Source organism: Plecotus auritus, assembly GCF_963455305.1.
Source record: "Plecotus auritus genome assembly, chromosome: 5".
NCBI lineage: Eukaryota > Metazoa > Chordata > Mammalia > Chiroptera > Vespertilionidae > Plecotus > Plecotus auritus.
The window spans coordinates 97,912,395-97,928,756 of NC_137776.1; the positions used below are offsets into that span (position 1 = coordinate 97,912,395).

The 16,362-nt window shown below is 47.2% G+C and overlaps 1 pseudogene across 1 annotated transcript; it reads left to right on the plus strand.

The window, feature by feature from the left end:
* The first annotated feature begins 2,376 nt into the window (after positions 1-2,376).
* LOC308248259 (RAF proto-oncogene serine/threonine-protein kinase-like) lies at positions 2,377-9,911 on the plus strand (annotated as a pseudogene). Its single transcript has 3 exons — positions 2,377-2,385; positions 3,669-3,795; positions 8,372-9,911. The product of its transcript is annotated as an RAF proto-oncogene serine/threonine-protein kinase-like (transcript).
* The last annotated feature ends 6,451 nt before the right edge of the window (positions 9,912-16,362 follow it).

Genomic DNA, 16,362 nt, shown 5'->3' on the forward strand with positions numbered 1-16,362 from the left:
GCTGCCACTGGGAGTAAGCGCCTATCCACCACAGGTGCAGCAGCGAAAGCTGAGTCTCTCCACCCCATAACTACAGAACTCTGGGCATCACAGTCACACCTTTCCAGAGTGCAGGCCCCCTGAGCCACATCACCTCGACAGACAGTTCCTTGGTGCCACTGTGAGTCCCCACTGGGCACATGTGATTTCAATTAAGGGTGCAAGACAGCAAAAATTGGGATACTCCCCTCCACGGCTGCTGATTTCTAGACACACCGCAGTTGTGCCTCTCAAGCTCGCAGGCCTACATCAAGAGAACCCAAATAGCTCAAGTAGGGAGCTGCACTAGATTACCAAGCCCAGGAGAACTGAGAGATTACACCAGTAGCACCATCACCAAAAGAACCTGGGTAGCAAAGCAATTGGATCTACAATTAAAACATTACAGGAAAACATGGGGAGACAAAAAAGCAACTCCAAAAGGAAAGAAAAAGAGGAATCACCACAAAGGGAGTTAAATAATTAGCATATTACCCTTTTATTAGTATAGATGCCACCTTGTCCTAAAAATGCAGGTTGTTCCCAGATTTTCCTATGGTGGAAGGGGAGCCCGCAGTAGCATCCTGGGTTCTGACCAGGGCTTATGCGCTTGTGCTTTATCTCAGCAGATGTGATTCCTAGCAGAAGACTCTTGGATGTACCTTGAACATTTCTATCGAATTTGTCAAATCATCCTCCAAAAATGTTGAACCACTTTAAACTCCCACCAGCAACCAGGCATGTGCCCTCTGTCCCACTTTGATGCCAATATTATTGATTTCTCCCTAGAAGCTTCCCTCCTGTCAGCCAAGACTGCTTGGTACTTGAGGCAACCTCATTGTTCAGCTGGGGACTTGATTTCCTGAGATAGAATTATGGAGGAAGAAAAATAGTTTTCCTCTACCTTTCTGAGTTCTTAGTGGAGGCCCTTGTAATGAAAGACAGATCACCAAGAGAAAAACAAAAGTTCATTAACATGTGTACCTCGTGTATATGTGGGAGATCCCAGGGAAAAATGAGTAACTCCCCAAGGTGGCTTAGAATGCAGATTTAAATACCTTCTTCCTAGGGAAAGGGGACAGGAGATGTAGGCCTCTTAGAGGAGAGTAAATGATTTTTAGAAAAGATGAATGGGGGTGGGGGGAAATAGTTTGTAACAAAATTTTGGTATTATGTCAACTTCTACTCTCCTGTCCTGTGACAGGAGTCAGTCTTCTCTGCCTGATGACACTTCTCCCGTCAAGGAGACCTATGACATTTAAGCTCCTTTAGGGGGGTCCGATTTAGGCAGATCAGGAGACTTCAGTGAAAGCCTCTGCATGCATTTTCTCTTTTTCAAGCATCTGCAGCTCAAGATCATCAATATAACAACACAGCATATGTTGGGTTGGCATGTTCTCTGACCTTCAGAATAAACCCAACAAAAGCTTGTTTCCTTTCTTAGATGATTTGCCACAATAGCATTATTCCCTGAAGACGGTATTCTGACCAGACCTTCCTGGGAGTGGTCATAACATACCCTGTGCTTGTAGAAAGGTGTGGGCCACATCACTAAATAATCCAGGGGCAGTTTTCTCATCTTGTTGAAAGGGAGATAAAATTATGATAGTTTATCTCCCTTTCCACAGGTTTCCTGCAGGTTTGTGTCTCCGCTGCCCCCTCCCCCCCCCCCCCCCACACACACACACACACACGACTCCCAGCAGCCCCAGCGCCTCTGCCTCGGGCCTTGGGGCTGCTGGGTGCCAGGCCTGCGGGTTTGTGTCTCCAATCCACACCCCCCCACCCCCAGCCCCAGGTCTGCGGTGGCGGGGCTTGGGCTGTGGGGTGCTGGCCTCCCTGTGGGTTTGTGTCTCTGATCTGGCCCCTTCAGCCCCAGTGCAGCCATGGCGGGGCTTGGGGCTGCTGGGTGCCAGCTTCCTTGCAGGTTTGTGTCTCCCATCCACCCCGGCAGCCCCAGAGCCACCTGGACGCTATGGGCCTCACCATCTTGGTTGGGTTAATTTGCATACTCACTCCTATTGGCTGGTAGCGTAGCAGAGGTACCGTCAATTTGCATGTTTCTCTTTTATTAGATAGGATGTTTTTTTTTTTATCAAGAGAGGAAAGGAGAGGGAGAGAGAGACACATCAATGATGAGAGAAAATCATTGATCAGCTGCCTCCAGCATGCCCAACCCCAACCCCCCCACTCTGGAGGCTGCCAGGGTGGTCCAGAGGGGTGGGGGCCATCTCCCTTCAGCTCCCCAGTGGCCTCCACCCTAAAGGCTCTCAGCCCAAGTGGAAGCACTTTCAGAAAGTGCCACCTGTACAAAACTAACATCCTCTGTCACCCAAGTAGTAGCTTCCACTCAAAGGGATGGCCCAGGTAAGTGCAGATTGAAGAACCTAGATCAGCACTGATCTCTAAAAAGCATGAAGATGTACCAGCACTGTCACGGGGAAATGCAAATTCAGAGGGAAGAGTAATAATTGGGTCCCTTAGTCTCTCCTGATCCCTTTTATTCTGTTCATGAGCAACTCACAGCTAATCTCTACTCTGATTCCACATCTGAGGATCAAGAATGAGGGTGGCTCTAGCCAGGTAGCTCACTTGATTAGGGTGTCATTCTGATACACCAAGGTTGTGGGTTTGATCCTTGGTCAAAGCACAAGCAAAAAGCGACCAATGAATTCATAAATACGTGGAACAACAAATCAACGTTTCTCTCTTTCAAAAAACATCAATAAAGTAAATAAATCTGGATGACATATTTAAATGGGAAAAAAATTTTAATTAAAGAAAGAAGAATGAGGGTGACATACTTCACCTTGGATGTGATTGTGGATTGTACTAATCAATGGACAGGAACTTGGTGGGATGTGAAAGACAGTTTTGTAAAAAGCTTCCAACTAAAAATGTCTTCCTCAGCTCCCTGACACAAGACCACCACTGCTGCTTGGTTCTGTTGGCCTAATTCTTGACCCTTTTAAAATGCACCTGTTTCTGGGAGCCATGGCATAAGGAGCTCTTGTGGCCACACAGCACAGGGAAGTCGCTAAAGGAATGGGCTCTGCCGCTTACTGGTGTGACCCTGAGGTGACCTTCCCCTCGGAGGTCCATTTCCTGTGTTTGGGAGGCTCCTCAGCACTGCCTTCATAGGCTGCAGGGAGCATGACAAGGTGACATGTGCGTGAGCGTAGTGACTGACATGCAGAAAGCAACCCTAAATGGTAACTAACCGCCCTGGCAGGAAGCTCAGTTGGTTAGCATGTCATCCCAATACACCAAGGTTGCAGGTTTGGTCCCTGGCCAGGGCACATAACAAGAACAAGAATCAACTAATGAAGGCATAAATAAGTGGGACAACAAATCTCTCTCTCTCTCTCTCTCTCTCTCTCTCTCTCTCTCTCTCTCTCTTCCTCCCTCTCTCAATAAAACCAATAAATAAACAAGCAAATAAATGTTAACTATCATTAGTCTTTAATACTCAAATATAAATTAGTCTATCAGCTCTGTTTCTTAGAGGATGACAGAAGTTTAAACTTTGGTTGGTTTTTAAATTAACTGACCAAAGAGTCAGTGATTCCAGCTCCCTCAGTTGTCACCTGCCTTTTCTCTAATGTTGCCCACCCTCAGGCTGATGACCCCCTCCCGTCCTCCATGATCAGCGTCCTCACTGCAGTGCCACCACTTCACCTGGACGTGGGGCCGAGGTCCCACAGAAGGTGAAGAAGCTCTACCTGGGCCAAAGGTTAGCCAAGGGCAGGCCTGAAACCCTGTCCCTCTCCAGTGGCTGTAAGTTGGACTTAATAAAAAAGGTGGGTTAAGGACTTAGTGGGAACCCACCTCCAGTGTGGAAGGAAGAGTAAATGAGAGGCACCATTACTGACACGTTTCCTGCCTCGCAGGAGCTGCATGTCTGGCCAGGGTGCGTGCCCCGGGACTCTGTCAGCACTGGGAAACGGATGAGGTGCCAGCCTGTCTCCCACTCAGTGAAGCTGGCAGTCCCCTCAGTCGGCTCACCAGATGAGCGCCAGCTCAACTGCTAGACTCACAGAGCCACTAAGGACAGCTGTGCTGAAACTGGGTTGAAAATCTTTGATAGGGATCTTTCCTGTCCCCTCTCTGAAAGGGGCAGCCTTCAATATTTGAAACGGAACCTCCCAGCACATAGGTCAATGTGTCCCTCTGCAAAGTATGTGAAGGTAGCAGGACGCCCCCTGTCCCAGTGGCACCTCCTCTGCCATTAGAGCTCTCGGGTAGGCCACCTTCCTATTCCTCTTGTTAAAATTATAAATATTATGGAGACATAATGAAATGAAATGTGATCAGATATTAATGGCAAAGGGTGAATTGCCTCCCCCCTGGTGGGGAGTCACAGGTGGTTTGTGGGGAGAGTTGCTATTAGGAGGATCAGCACAGATGACCACATGCTCCCGTCCACAGCACCAAGTTGTGGCTAGGAAGGGTTGGAGTAAGTTCTCCTTGACCCTGCTCACACAAAGCACCAATTGTTGGAGTACTCACTCTTTGAATCCTGCTCCACCACACCAAATGTTGAGTCCGAGTCCCTCTGCCGGGGACTGGATCTCCTTGGTCACTGGGCAGTAGAAGATGAAGAAGACATGAGAAGTCCTAGGTATATATGAGAGTCTTTATTGCAGGCCAAGTAGCCATTGCTATTTAGTAACCATCAGACAAAGCAGTCTAGCAAAGTAGCCTCACGCAGTAGCCGCTGCTAACATAGCAGCCATCAGCAAGCACAGGAGCCATACCAAGCAGCCTCACATAACAGCAGCCTCCTACTGGTTGGTCAGTAACAACTTATATACAAGCTCAAACAAAAGAGGCTTTGTGCCAAATACAGAAAGTCATGCCTGCACAGTGTGTAGCTTGCTACGTCCTTGCTTTTGCACCTGTGTATAGCGAGTTAGCCTTGAACACCCTGATTAGGATTCCCACGCTCAGAGAGGCCTTGAACATCTGGTGTACTCTAGACAGGGCCCCCACAGAAGGCTAGCCAGGAACTACATTTCCCAGGTCCCCTTGCATTTGGGTGGAAGTGATACATGTCACTTCCAGACTGACATGGTTAAGTACCAGGTGCTTGATTCTCCACACCCTCCCCACCTGCCAGCTGGGTAACAGCTACACCAGGCCTGCCTTTGTAGCACAAGATGGTGAAGCCCTGAGATGGACGTGGCTTGAGCCCCTGAGGCCCCTTGGAAGAGAACATCTGGGGTGGTTCATGGGCACATTAGAAGAGGAGAAAAGTGCACAGCAAGTTACTCATGCTGTGGTTGAGAATTCCTAGACTCTACCTACCTCAGTCAAGTCACATGAGGTCACTGAACAGAAGGAACAAGAATCCAGTGCCCCCAATAGAAGTTGTTTTGTCAGGGGAACTGTTTCCTATATTTGAGTAGAATAATGGGTTGTTTTAAGTCTTATTTTGGTTTTGATTTTGCTTTCACAAGGCCTGAAATACCAGCCTAAATAAATACCTTTTATCCCTAAGCTTCTCTGCATACTTGGAAATAAAGCTCCAGCAAAAGACAGTTCCCATTTCGCATACATACTAATATACACACTTCAGTAGTTTCTGAAGCTCCAGCTGAGATGTGGACCATGTAGTAAAGCAAGGTAAAGCGAGGTCAATGATGGTGAACATTTTACCCATTAGTCTCCTGTCCTAGTGTCTGTCATGTGGCACACTTCTTATGTGCCAGGCTCTGTTCCAGAACTTGGCATAGATCAGTAAGTGCCTGCTGAATACATATATAAAACATTATCCAAAACCATTCATCTTCTCTGTCAGTCAAAATACCTTGAATGGCTTCCATGCAATCAAGATGCCCCCAGCCTCCTTTCTCTATAAGTGTTGGGCAGGATGTAGGGTGTGAAAAGTAGGAACCACCTCAAACAACATTTTCCTACATCATAGTTTTGGCCCAGACCTGAACCAGCCCATTCATTTCACTGCCAATTTCTGCCCTAATCCTTTTTAGGATGATGATCTACAAGTAAATTAACTTGGTTCTTTCTCCAATGAAGTCTTTTGAAAATCCCCATTGCTAATTTTCTAATTACCTCCCCCAATGAAGTCCTAAATCACACACCCAACATGAGTGAGATAATACTGAAAACTAACAATCAGTGTTCTGGGAGGTAAACAACAAAGACCTATTCTCACTGAGTTAAACAGAAAATGAATTTATCTGCAGAGCATTGGCAGTTTGCAGAATCAATGGGAGGTCGGGGCATTCGCTCCAGAAGAGGAAGAAGTACGAAGGGAAATAAGGCAGTGAGAAGACTGTATCCTACGAACAGTCTTCTTAGCACATTGTCACTGGACTCTTGTCTGTCTCACACACAGAAAACAATCCCTGAGTGTCCCGTTTCAGTCACTCATTTCAGAGTCCAAAGCAGGAACATCTAACTGACTCAAGCTCGGTCACAGGCCTGCACCTCAGCAGCCAGGAAGCCAGTAGAGGTGATAACTGCCCCCTTCATTTCTTGAAGAGGATTATCTGGAAACTAAGATATCAAAAAATAATATGTCTATTGCACTACACCCCTTGGGCTCCCCAAACATATCCTCACACTCTTCTTCCCACATTTAAATGTCCTAAAATTTTCCTAATATAATTCAAGTATCGTTTTAAATACTGAAACCTCCCGTTCCCTCCCCCACACGAATTCATGCACCAGGCCTCTAGTTAGAGAATACAGTCCATGCTTCTGAAACATGGTATGATGGCTCCTGACTATCATTGCTTATGTTATGTTCTCTTGCACCCTGGCACCTGTTATATGCTATTGACCTGGACATACTCTATTTCAATGAGCAGGAAAGCAAAATAAAACAGAATTTTAAAACCTAAAGCTGAGCAACAATACACCTTCACTGTCTTTCTTTGGGGTCTGTTAAATTACCAGCTCTGTGCAATACCTAGTCCACAGGGATATTTCCCACGTCGCCATCATCCAGAACATTATGCTCACTCACATTATGATGGCATGATGCTGATAGGGTGCTCAGAAAAGTGCATGCTTACCTGACATTCGCTAAGTACACAGAGTCAGAAATAACACAATACTGGGGCTTGTCACCTCAGTAAGGTTTCCTGGGCCCATGATAAAAACATTGGTTTCCATCCCTGTGAATCTGGAATATTCCACTTTTAAAGTTTTAGTATTCAAGGGAGGAATAATTTACCAGAGAACACAAGAATAGGAATGGGCTCTTCAAGACGTTCTATCATAATCCCTGTAACCTGAGAATATGTTGCTTACACGATAAAGGGGAATTAAGGTTGGTCATCAGCGGACCTTAACAGGGGAGATTTTCCTGGTGGTCCAGTTAGAGTCACATTATTAAGTTTACAATAATTCAAAGTTTTAATTTCAAGACCAAATTATATTCTGTGCTAGCCAAACTTGATAAAAGTCAAGACTTTGGGGGTACGCTCATCTTTGCCATTCTCCTGGGATGCGGTAGTGCTTTGGTTTACATTTAAGGGCTAGTTCAGTGTGACCATTCCAGCCGTAATATCCTTGACTTCGTGGGTCAGACAGAGACAACATGGGATAAAGCAAGCTGAACAGGGAAACGGAGAAACATGCTCCAAACGAAAGAAAGAAATTTCCAGAAAAAAAAAGAACTAAATGAAATGGAGACAAGCAACCTACCAGATACAGACTTCAAAGAAATGGTTATAAGAATTAGCAAGGAACTTACTGAGAACTTCAACAGCAGAGAAAGGACCATGAAGAAGACTGAGTCAAGGGCCCACCTGCTGGCGCCAAGAGTGTCTAGTCCTGGGCGCTGGGCCCCCCTCTCCGATGCGGGAGTAAGCCGAGAAGGGCTGAGACAGCAGGGCTCCCTCCGCTCTCCTTGGGCCCCACGATGGTCAGCTGGCCGGGTTTGGGGCATGTGCCCTGAGGCGCAGAACGCGAGTGCAACGATGCGATGCCGCCCTTCCAGTCCATCCCCTAGGAATGAGACCGCCTCCTGCTCCCGCCCCCGCGCGGGAGGAGGAGAGACCAGACGCTGCCGCCAGACTGACGAGGGGAGGCAGAGGCGCCCGCTCCTTCAGGTGTAAGAACGGTGTAAGCTGCATCAGTGGACACCAGGGGGCCTGGAAGCATCAGCACTGGCTTCGCATTCAGAGACGCTGCTTATGGCCCGCTGCACACCCACCGCAGTTCAGCAGCCTGGCCAGCAGCGGGCACCACGAGATGGCGCACTATGGACTCTACTAAGACCAGCAGGCAGCGAGCAGCGGCCAGCGTGGAAAGGGAAGGAACCTGCGTGCTGCCTGTGAGAGGCTCTGGGAGCGGTGGTGTCAGCCCTCCCCGCGAACCGGAGCAAAAGGCACGTTCCATTGGAATGCTGGTGCTGCCTCCTGGGTGGGAGAAGAACTGCAAGTGGCTTCCTGGATCGTGTTCCTCTCACAGCGCACAGCTTTGCTCGGAAGACCTTCCTGAACTTGCCTTCTGTGACACGGGCCAGACGTTCCTGCTAAATGGACTTCGGTGTCAGACTTGTGGCTATGAATTTCACGAGCACTGGAACGCCAAGCACCTGCCATGTGTGTGGACTGGAGTTATGTCAGGCAACTCGCATTGTTTCCACATCCCACTGTGGGTGACAGTGGTCCCAGCACTGCCTTCTTTGGCAATGCGTGGGCTGTGAGAGTCTGTTTCCCGGACGCCTGTTCGCTCCCAGAACAGACACCCCACGCCTCATGCCTTCACATTCAGCACCTCCACCCCTCCTCTGCAGGTTCCCTCTCCCAGAGGCGGAGGTCGCCCACCTAAAGTCCACGTGGTCGGCACTGCCCTGCCCGTGGACAGCAGGATGACAGGCTGCAATCCCATGTCACCGTGAACCAGCCTCGCTGCCAGCCTGGCCCCCCAGCCACAACCATCTGAGCCCAGCGGTCTGCTCACAGCCACAAACCTGGTGCGGGCAGAGAGCAGCACCAGGATCTGGGACCCAGGAGAAAACATTAGGTCTCGTGGACAGAGATGCACGCTGCCACTGGGAAACAGAAGCCAGCGAAGTGATGCCCTCCACTGGGATTGGGCCAGGCTCCTTTGGAACTGCTTACAAGGGCGAGCAGAGGAGACGTTCAGTAAAGATCCTGAAGGTTGTTGACCCCATATGAGAGCAATTTCAGGCCTTCAGGAATGAGGTGGCCACGCCCTGCGCAAAACACCGCACGAGAACATCCTGCTCTGCATGGGGTACCTGGCGAAGGACACCCCCAATGGTGTGAGGGCAGCAGCCTCTACAAACACCTGCGTGTCCAAGAGACCAAGTTCCAGATGTTGCAGTTGATTGACATCCCCGGCAGATGGCTCAGGGAATGGACCACTTGCATGCAAAGAACATCATCCGCAGAGACATGAAATCAACAATATATTTCTCCATGAAGGCCTGGCGGTGAAAATTGGAGATTTTGGTTTGGCAACAGTGAGTCGCGCTGGAGTAGTTCTCAGCGGGTTGAACAACCCACCGGCTCTATCCTGTGGATGCCCCCGAGGTGACCCCGGGCAGGCCAATAACCTTCCCGCCTCTAGTCTGCCGTCCGCGCCGGCAGTGCCCGGCATGAGCTCAGGACCGGGAGCCACCTTCCTCCCACATCAACGAGATCAGATCATAGGCACGGTGGGCCGAGGGCATGCCCTCCCGCCCCCCCCCACACACACACACACACACACCTCCTAAGCTTTACAAGAACTGCCCTGAAACAATGAAGCGGCTTGTAGCCAGCTGGGTGGAGAAAGTAAGGAAGAGAGGCCTCTTTTCCCCAGATCCTGTCTTCCACTGAGCTGCTCTGACACTCTCTACCGGAAATCAGCCGGAGGCTTCTGAGCCATCCCTGCATCGGGCACCCACATGAGGATACCAACACCTGCACACTGACCGCGCCCCCTGGGCTGCCTGTCTTCTGGCTGCCTTGGCACCTGTACTCAGGCCTCCAGGGGAGGAAGGGAAGTCAGCAGGCACCACCTTTCTGCTCCCTTTCTGTGGGAGCAGGGAGCTCGTTTTCAGAGAAGCTGCTGCGAAGGACCTTCTAGACTACTCACAGGGCCTTACTTCATGTTGCCTTCTTTTCTACCCTTTCTGGTCCTGAAGAAGGAAGCCATTTACAATGCTGGTTTCTCCTGCTCCCTACCTGCATCCTCCATGCTCATGAGCTGAGCCTTCTCCAAATCCACGTGGCTGCTGTGGCAATACTAGTATGTGATCTGGGACCCCCGCCATTGGCTAGATGAGTATTTTTAGGGCAAGAAAAAGCACCTGGAGGGAAAATGAAGGTAGGCAAACCAGCCATGATGGGCGACATGTGGATTTTGAGTATCAGCTCCTGTGAGGACCGCTTATCACAGGAAGGACTTTTTCTTCAGAGATAGTGGTGAGTGGTGTGGCGCCAAACCGGTAGTTTTGCACATAATGCACCCATCAGCCCAGGCCTGTCGAGATCATGGCCGCCTGAAGGTGTCTGCTTTGGTACTATGGCATTTGAGTTTGGGAACCCTTCCTTTTCTTGGAGGTCTCCAGTGCATTGGGATGGTTTTCCAGAAGAGGCACCCGGCCGACCCCTTCCGAGTCTCCGCTCTCCCAGGGAGCAGTCTTCCATCATGCTGGATGTTGTCTTCCAGGAGCTGCCCCCTGTGGGGCGGGGCCGCCGGCCAGCCTTGTCTTTCAACAGTCATGTCATGTGTATGCAAGGAAGCCAAGAATACAGGTTTTCTTGATGATTTGGGTTTTAATTTTGTTTTTATTGTGCCTGACAAAATACAGTTATCTGATGTTCCTCAATTATGTTATTTTAATAAAATGAATGTAAAAAAAGAATGAGTCAAAAGTCAATAATATAATATCTGAAATAAATAATACACTAGAAGGAATAAACAGTAGGTTAGATGAAGCAGAGAATTGAATCAGTGATTTGGAAGAAAAGGAAGCAGAAAACACCCAATCAGAGTAGCAAAAAAAATTTTTTTTAATGAGGATAGTTTAAAAGACCTTTGAGACAACATGAAGCATGACAATATCCACTTCATATGGGGACTAGAAGTAGAAGAGAGAGAGAGCAAGAGATTGAGACCCTATTTGAAGAAATAATGACTGAAATCTTCCCTAACCTGGTGAAGGAAAAAGACACACAAATCCAGGAAGAACAGAAAGTCCTAAACAAGATGAACCCTAAAAGATCCACACCAAGACAAATCATAATTAAAATGGCAAAGCTTAAAGACAAAGAATTTTTAAAGTCACAAGAGAAAGACAGTTCATTACCTACAAGGGAGCTCCAATAAGACTACAAGTTGACTTCATAACAGAGAAATCTCTTCAGCCAGAAGAGATTTGCATGAAGTGTTCAAAGTGATGAAAAGCAAGGATCTACAACCAAGACTACTTTACCGAGCAAGGCTATCATTTAAAATGGAAGGAGATGGCCCTGGCCAGGTAGCTGAGTTGGTTAGAGCATCATCCTGATACACCAAGGTTATGGGTTCAATCCCAGGCAGGGTACATACAAGAATCAACTAATGGATGCATAAATAAATAAATGAAACAAAAAATAAATGCTTCTCTCTCTTTCTCCCTTCCTTTCTCTATAATCAACCAATAAATAAATAAAATTTAAACTATAAAATTTATGGAGAAATTAAGATCTTCCCAGACAAGAAAAAGCTTTTAAAGAAGTTCATTATCACCAAATCAGTATTACAAGAAATGTTAAAGGGTCTTTTTTTAAAAAAAGGGGGGGGGCTCTGACCGGTTTGGCTCAGTGGATAGAGCATTGGGCCATGGACTGAAAGGTCCTGGGTTCAATTCTGGTCGAAGGCATGTACTTTAGTTGCAGGCTCGATCCCCAGTGGGGGGCATGCAGGAGGCAGCTGATCGATGTTTCTCTCTCATCGATGTTTCTAACTCTCTATCCCTCTCCTTTCCTCTCTGTAAAAAATCAATTTAAAAATCTATTAAAAAGAAAGGGAGAAAAAAGAAGATGAACATAGTTATAAAGAATAAAATAGCAATAAATCATACCTATCAGTGATTGCTTTAAGTATAAATGGTTTAAATGCTCCAATCAAAAGGCATAGGGAAGCTGAATGAATAATAAAACAAGATCCATATACATGCTGTCTACAAGACATGCACTTCAGAACAAAAGATACACACAAACTAAAAGTAAAGGGATGAAAAATGATATTTTATGCAAATGGAAATGGAGAAAAAAGCAATACTTATATTAGACAAAATATATTTTAAGATAAAGGCTAAATAAGAGATAAAGAAGGACACTACATATTGATAAAAGGGGCAATCCAGCAGGAGGATATAACTCTTGTAAACATTTATGCACCCAACATAGGATCACCTAAATATGTAAAGCAAATCTTGATGGACATAAAGGGAGAGATCAACAGTAATACAGTCATAGTGGGGAACTTTAACACCCCATTGACATCTCTGGATAGATCTTCCAGACAGAAAATCAACATGGAAACAGCAGCTTTAAATGACACACTCGATCAGATGAATTTGATTGATATCTTCACAGCATTTCACCCCCAAGCAGCAGAATATACAGTCTTTTCAAGTGCACATGGAACATTTTCTAGGATAGACCACATATTAGGACACAAAACAAGTCTCAATTAATTTCAGAAAACTGAAACCATATCAAGTATCTTCTCTGACCACCATGGTCTGAAACTAGAAATCAATCACAAGAAAAAAACATGAAAAACACACAAACACATGGAGGCTAAATAACATGTTTCCAAACAATGAATGGGTTAACAATGAGATCAAGGGAGAAATCAAAAGATACCTTGAAACAAATAAAAATCAGAACAGGATAAACCAAAATCCGTGGAACACAGTGAAAGCAGTCCAAGGAGGGAATTTCATAGCATTACAGGCCTACCTCAAGAAAAAAGACAAATCTCAGATAACACAAAGCAAAGTTGGGGCAAAATCTATAAACCTGATCCTCTTAAAGTCTCAGCAAAACAAATAAACAATATTGACTTTCTGATTCCACAGAAATTAGCCTTATCTTGGAACTAGCATAAATAATAACGCTTCAAAAGGACCGAGTTTTGCCTTGCACCCAGTATATAGCTACTTCCTAAGTAGACGCAGTCCTTGGCAAAAGGCCTGGAGACAGAGCCACAGTGCTCATGTGCGGTGGTTGCAGTGCCCTCCCTCTGGGGAAGCCTGGCTTCCCTCTAATCCATGGGGCTCGGGCCAGCAGTTGCCTGGGGGGTGGGAGGGCCATGATTTCCTCACCACACTTTTAGGGAATTTTTATCGTTTACTTATAGATAGAGTAGACGCTTAGTGAGATGACTGTCCACTGTAATTCTGGAGTGCCTAAAATTAACTAGCCCCCAACATGGGCCAGACTTTCTAATTACTGCTCTTGCTACATGCTATCCATCATTTGGTAATCATTTTCATTCTCTTAAAAGTGGTTCTTTGGCCTCTGCCATTCCACAATCCTCTCACCATAAATGAAATCAGAAGAAACCTATTTCAGCTGCAATGTCTCCTACCAACAGAAGCCCAGCACAGTGCTTTGCAAAGACTCTAATACTCCCTCTCGCCCGCCCTTCAAGGAAGAGCGATGTCTCGGCTCTCTTGAAAGCTTTTCCAGTACCACCCTTTTCTCAGGAAACCAGGCCCTTGTGCTAAACTCTTTAGCCTAGAGGCCCCATTCTAGTCCTCCTCTGACTGTTCCTGCCTCATGGGGTGAGGTCTTTCTTGAGGTTACAGTAGCCATCTGCCAATCCAAGTTGCAGTTTGATCTAGAGCAGTGGTCGGCAAACTGCGGCTCGCGAGCCACATGCGGCTTTTGGCCCCTTGAGTGTGGCTCTTCCACAAAATACCACAGCCTGGGCGAGTCTATTTTGAAGAAGTGGCGTTAGAAGAAGTTTAAGTTTAAAAAATTTGGCTCTCAAAAGAAATTTCAATCGTTGTACTGTTGATATTTGGCTCTGTTGACTAATGAGTTTGCCGACCACTGATCTAGAGGCTCAACTGGGTGGTGTGGGGGTGGGTCTGCATCCAGGCTCACTTACACGGTTGCTGCAGGCCTCTGCCCCTCAGGATCTGGGTCAGTAGGAGATGTTTACTTCAGTCGTGAACTAAGAGCAAAGGGCACTTTGGGGACATGGTGTAATTTATCTCAAGTTTGGGCCCCACCCCTTCAGCTCCATGCCCTCCTCAGACACAGCTTCCAGATCCTGCCCACAGTCTTCCCTGAATCCACGAAGCAGAATATGGACTCCCTGCCTTCTTGTGAGCTTACTTGTAGCACCTGGAGCCCAGAAGGGCATTTCCCTATAAAGAACCACAAATGGGAAGCAGGAAAAGGGACCCCTGCCTGAATGATTGCCTTGCCCGGAAGAGCCCTGATACAGGCGCCTCTTGGTGACATCCATGGACATCGGGCATGTTTTAAATTGGGCTGAATAATTCATCAAATGTTTAAAGCTCACTAGAGCCAGGCAGAAAACCTGATGAAACTTTTCTCTCTGCTAGTGCAAGGTGAATGGAATGGGAGACACTGCTGGGCAAGGCTGAGCTCCAGAGGCTGGTCCGCCCACCACCCAGCCCATGCAGGCAGGTTACACCCCTCCAGCCAGTCCCAGGGGCGCCCTTCCCAGAGGTCCTGTGAATGCAGGAGACCTGGACGCTTGGGCCAGTTTGGTTGACATCAAGACCTGTTTATGGGGTGGTGTCACTAGGGCCAAACCTCTCCCTTATCCCCGCAATCTCCTCTCTGGGCTGTTTTTATGCCTGAAACACCCATCCGTGGGACAGATTCATTTCCTGTGAGAGAATCAGCACCCACAGGAAGCGTAGCCCATGATTAATAACAGCCAATGTGACTCGCTGGTCTGTGTGTTTTATAGGGACAATTCATTAATTTCTCACAACAATCTTGTGAGATAGGAGCTCTCATCATTTGACAGATGAGGAAACCGAGGCGCAGCGTGAGGAGGTGATCTGCTCATGGTCATGCAAGTGTAACGAGCTAGAGGATGGACGCAGGCAGCCTTGCTCCAGAGTCTGTATTCTTAACAATCACACATGATTTTTCTCTAAATACAAACCAAATCAATAAACAGCTTGTTGCATCTTTACCATGTCAGGGCTCTGGGCCCCACGACTGGAGGAGATGACAAGTGAGACTTGTCTGAGTGAGGCACTGAATGGCTCCCTCTGACGGTGGCAGGAACTCTGGGCCTCCCTGTCAGCTCAGGGACCCTGGGCCAGGCACCCCATCATTCTGAGACTCAAAAATAATGCCTCCTCAGGTTTGCTGTAAAACCAAAGCAGGTAAACTTTTTTAAAGTGTACTGGAGCATGGTTGGCCATCTATGGCCAGTGGGCCAAACTGGCTCTGCCAACAGTTTTTTATGTATGTTACGTGAATTGAGACACAATTTACCTACTTAAAGTGTACAATTCAGTGGTTTTCAGTAACTTCACAGACATGTGCAACTATTGCCACAGTCCATTTAGAACATTTCATCATGTCAAAGAGAAACTTGTACCTTTTGTTATTACTCCATCCATGAGCATCTCTCCATTTTCCCTGCCTCCCGAAGCAACCACTAACCTACTTTCTGTCTCTGTAGATTTCTTTGTTCTAGACATTTCATTCGTATGAGTGGAACTATGTAATATATGGTCTTTTGTAACTGGCTTCCCTCTTTCCCTGTGCCCACACTAGCATCATGTTTTCTAGGTTTATGCATATGATAGTATGTACATCAGTAATGTATCTCATTTCTTTTTGTGGCTGATTAAGATTTCATTGATGGATATAGTGCATGTTGCTCATCCATTCTTCAGTTGATGGACCTTTGGGGCTGTTTCCACCATTTGCTGTTATGATGCTGACAATTTTGTAAATGAAAGTTTATTGCAACGCAGCCACATCCCAGGCTGGGGTGAGGTGGGACGAGCAAGGTGCCCAGGGTGCCAAGATGAGGAAGATGCTTGCTCCCTGGGTCCTGGAAGAGCAGGGCCAGCCTTGGCCACGCCCCTTTGCTGGCCCAGGGCCTACTACCCCCTGCCTTGGAGCAGGAGAGTTGAAGAGTGTGACACAGACACTCTGACGCCCCAACTCTAAAAGATTTACCCTTCACAGAAAAAGCGTGCCCACCTTTGTCCTTAAGCTGCAGACTCGGGGCTCTCTACTCTCCAGTTTGGAAGAGAGGACAAAAACAAGCACTTAGCAAGTCATCTGAAATTCATGACTGTGCCAGGTCCCACCTTCTCGGCTATGCCTGGATGAGCCCTGAAAATGATGGAGACCT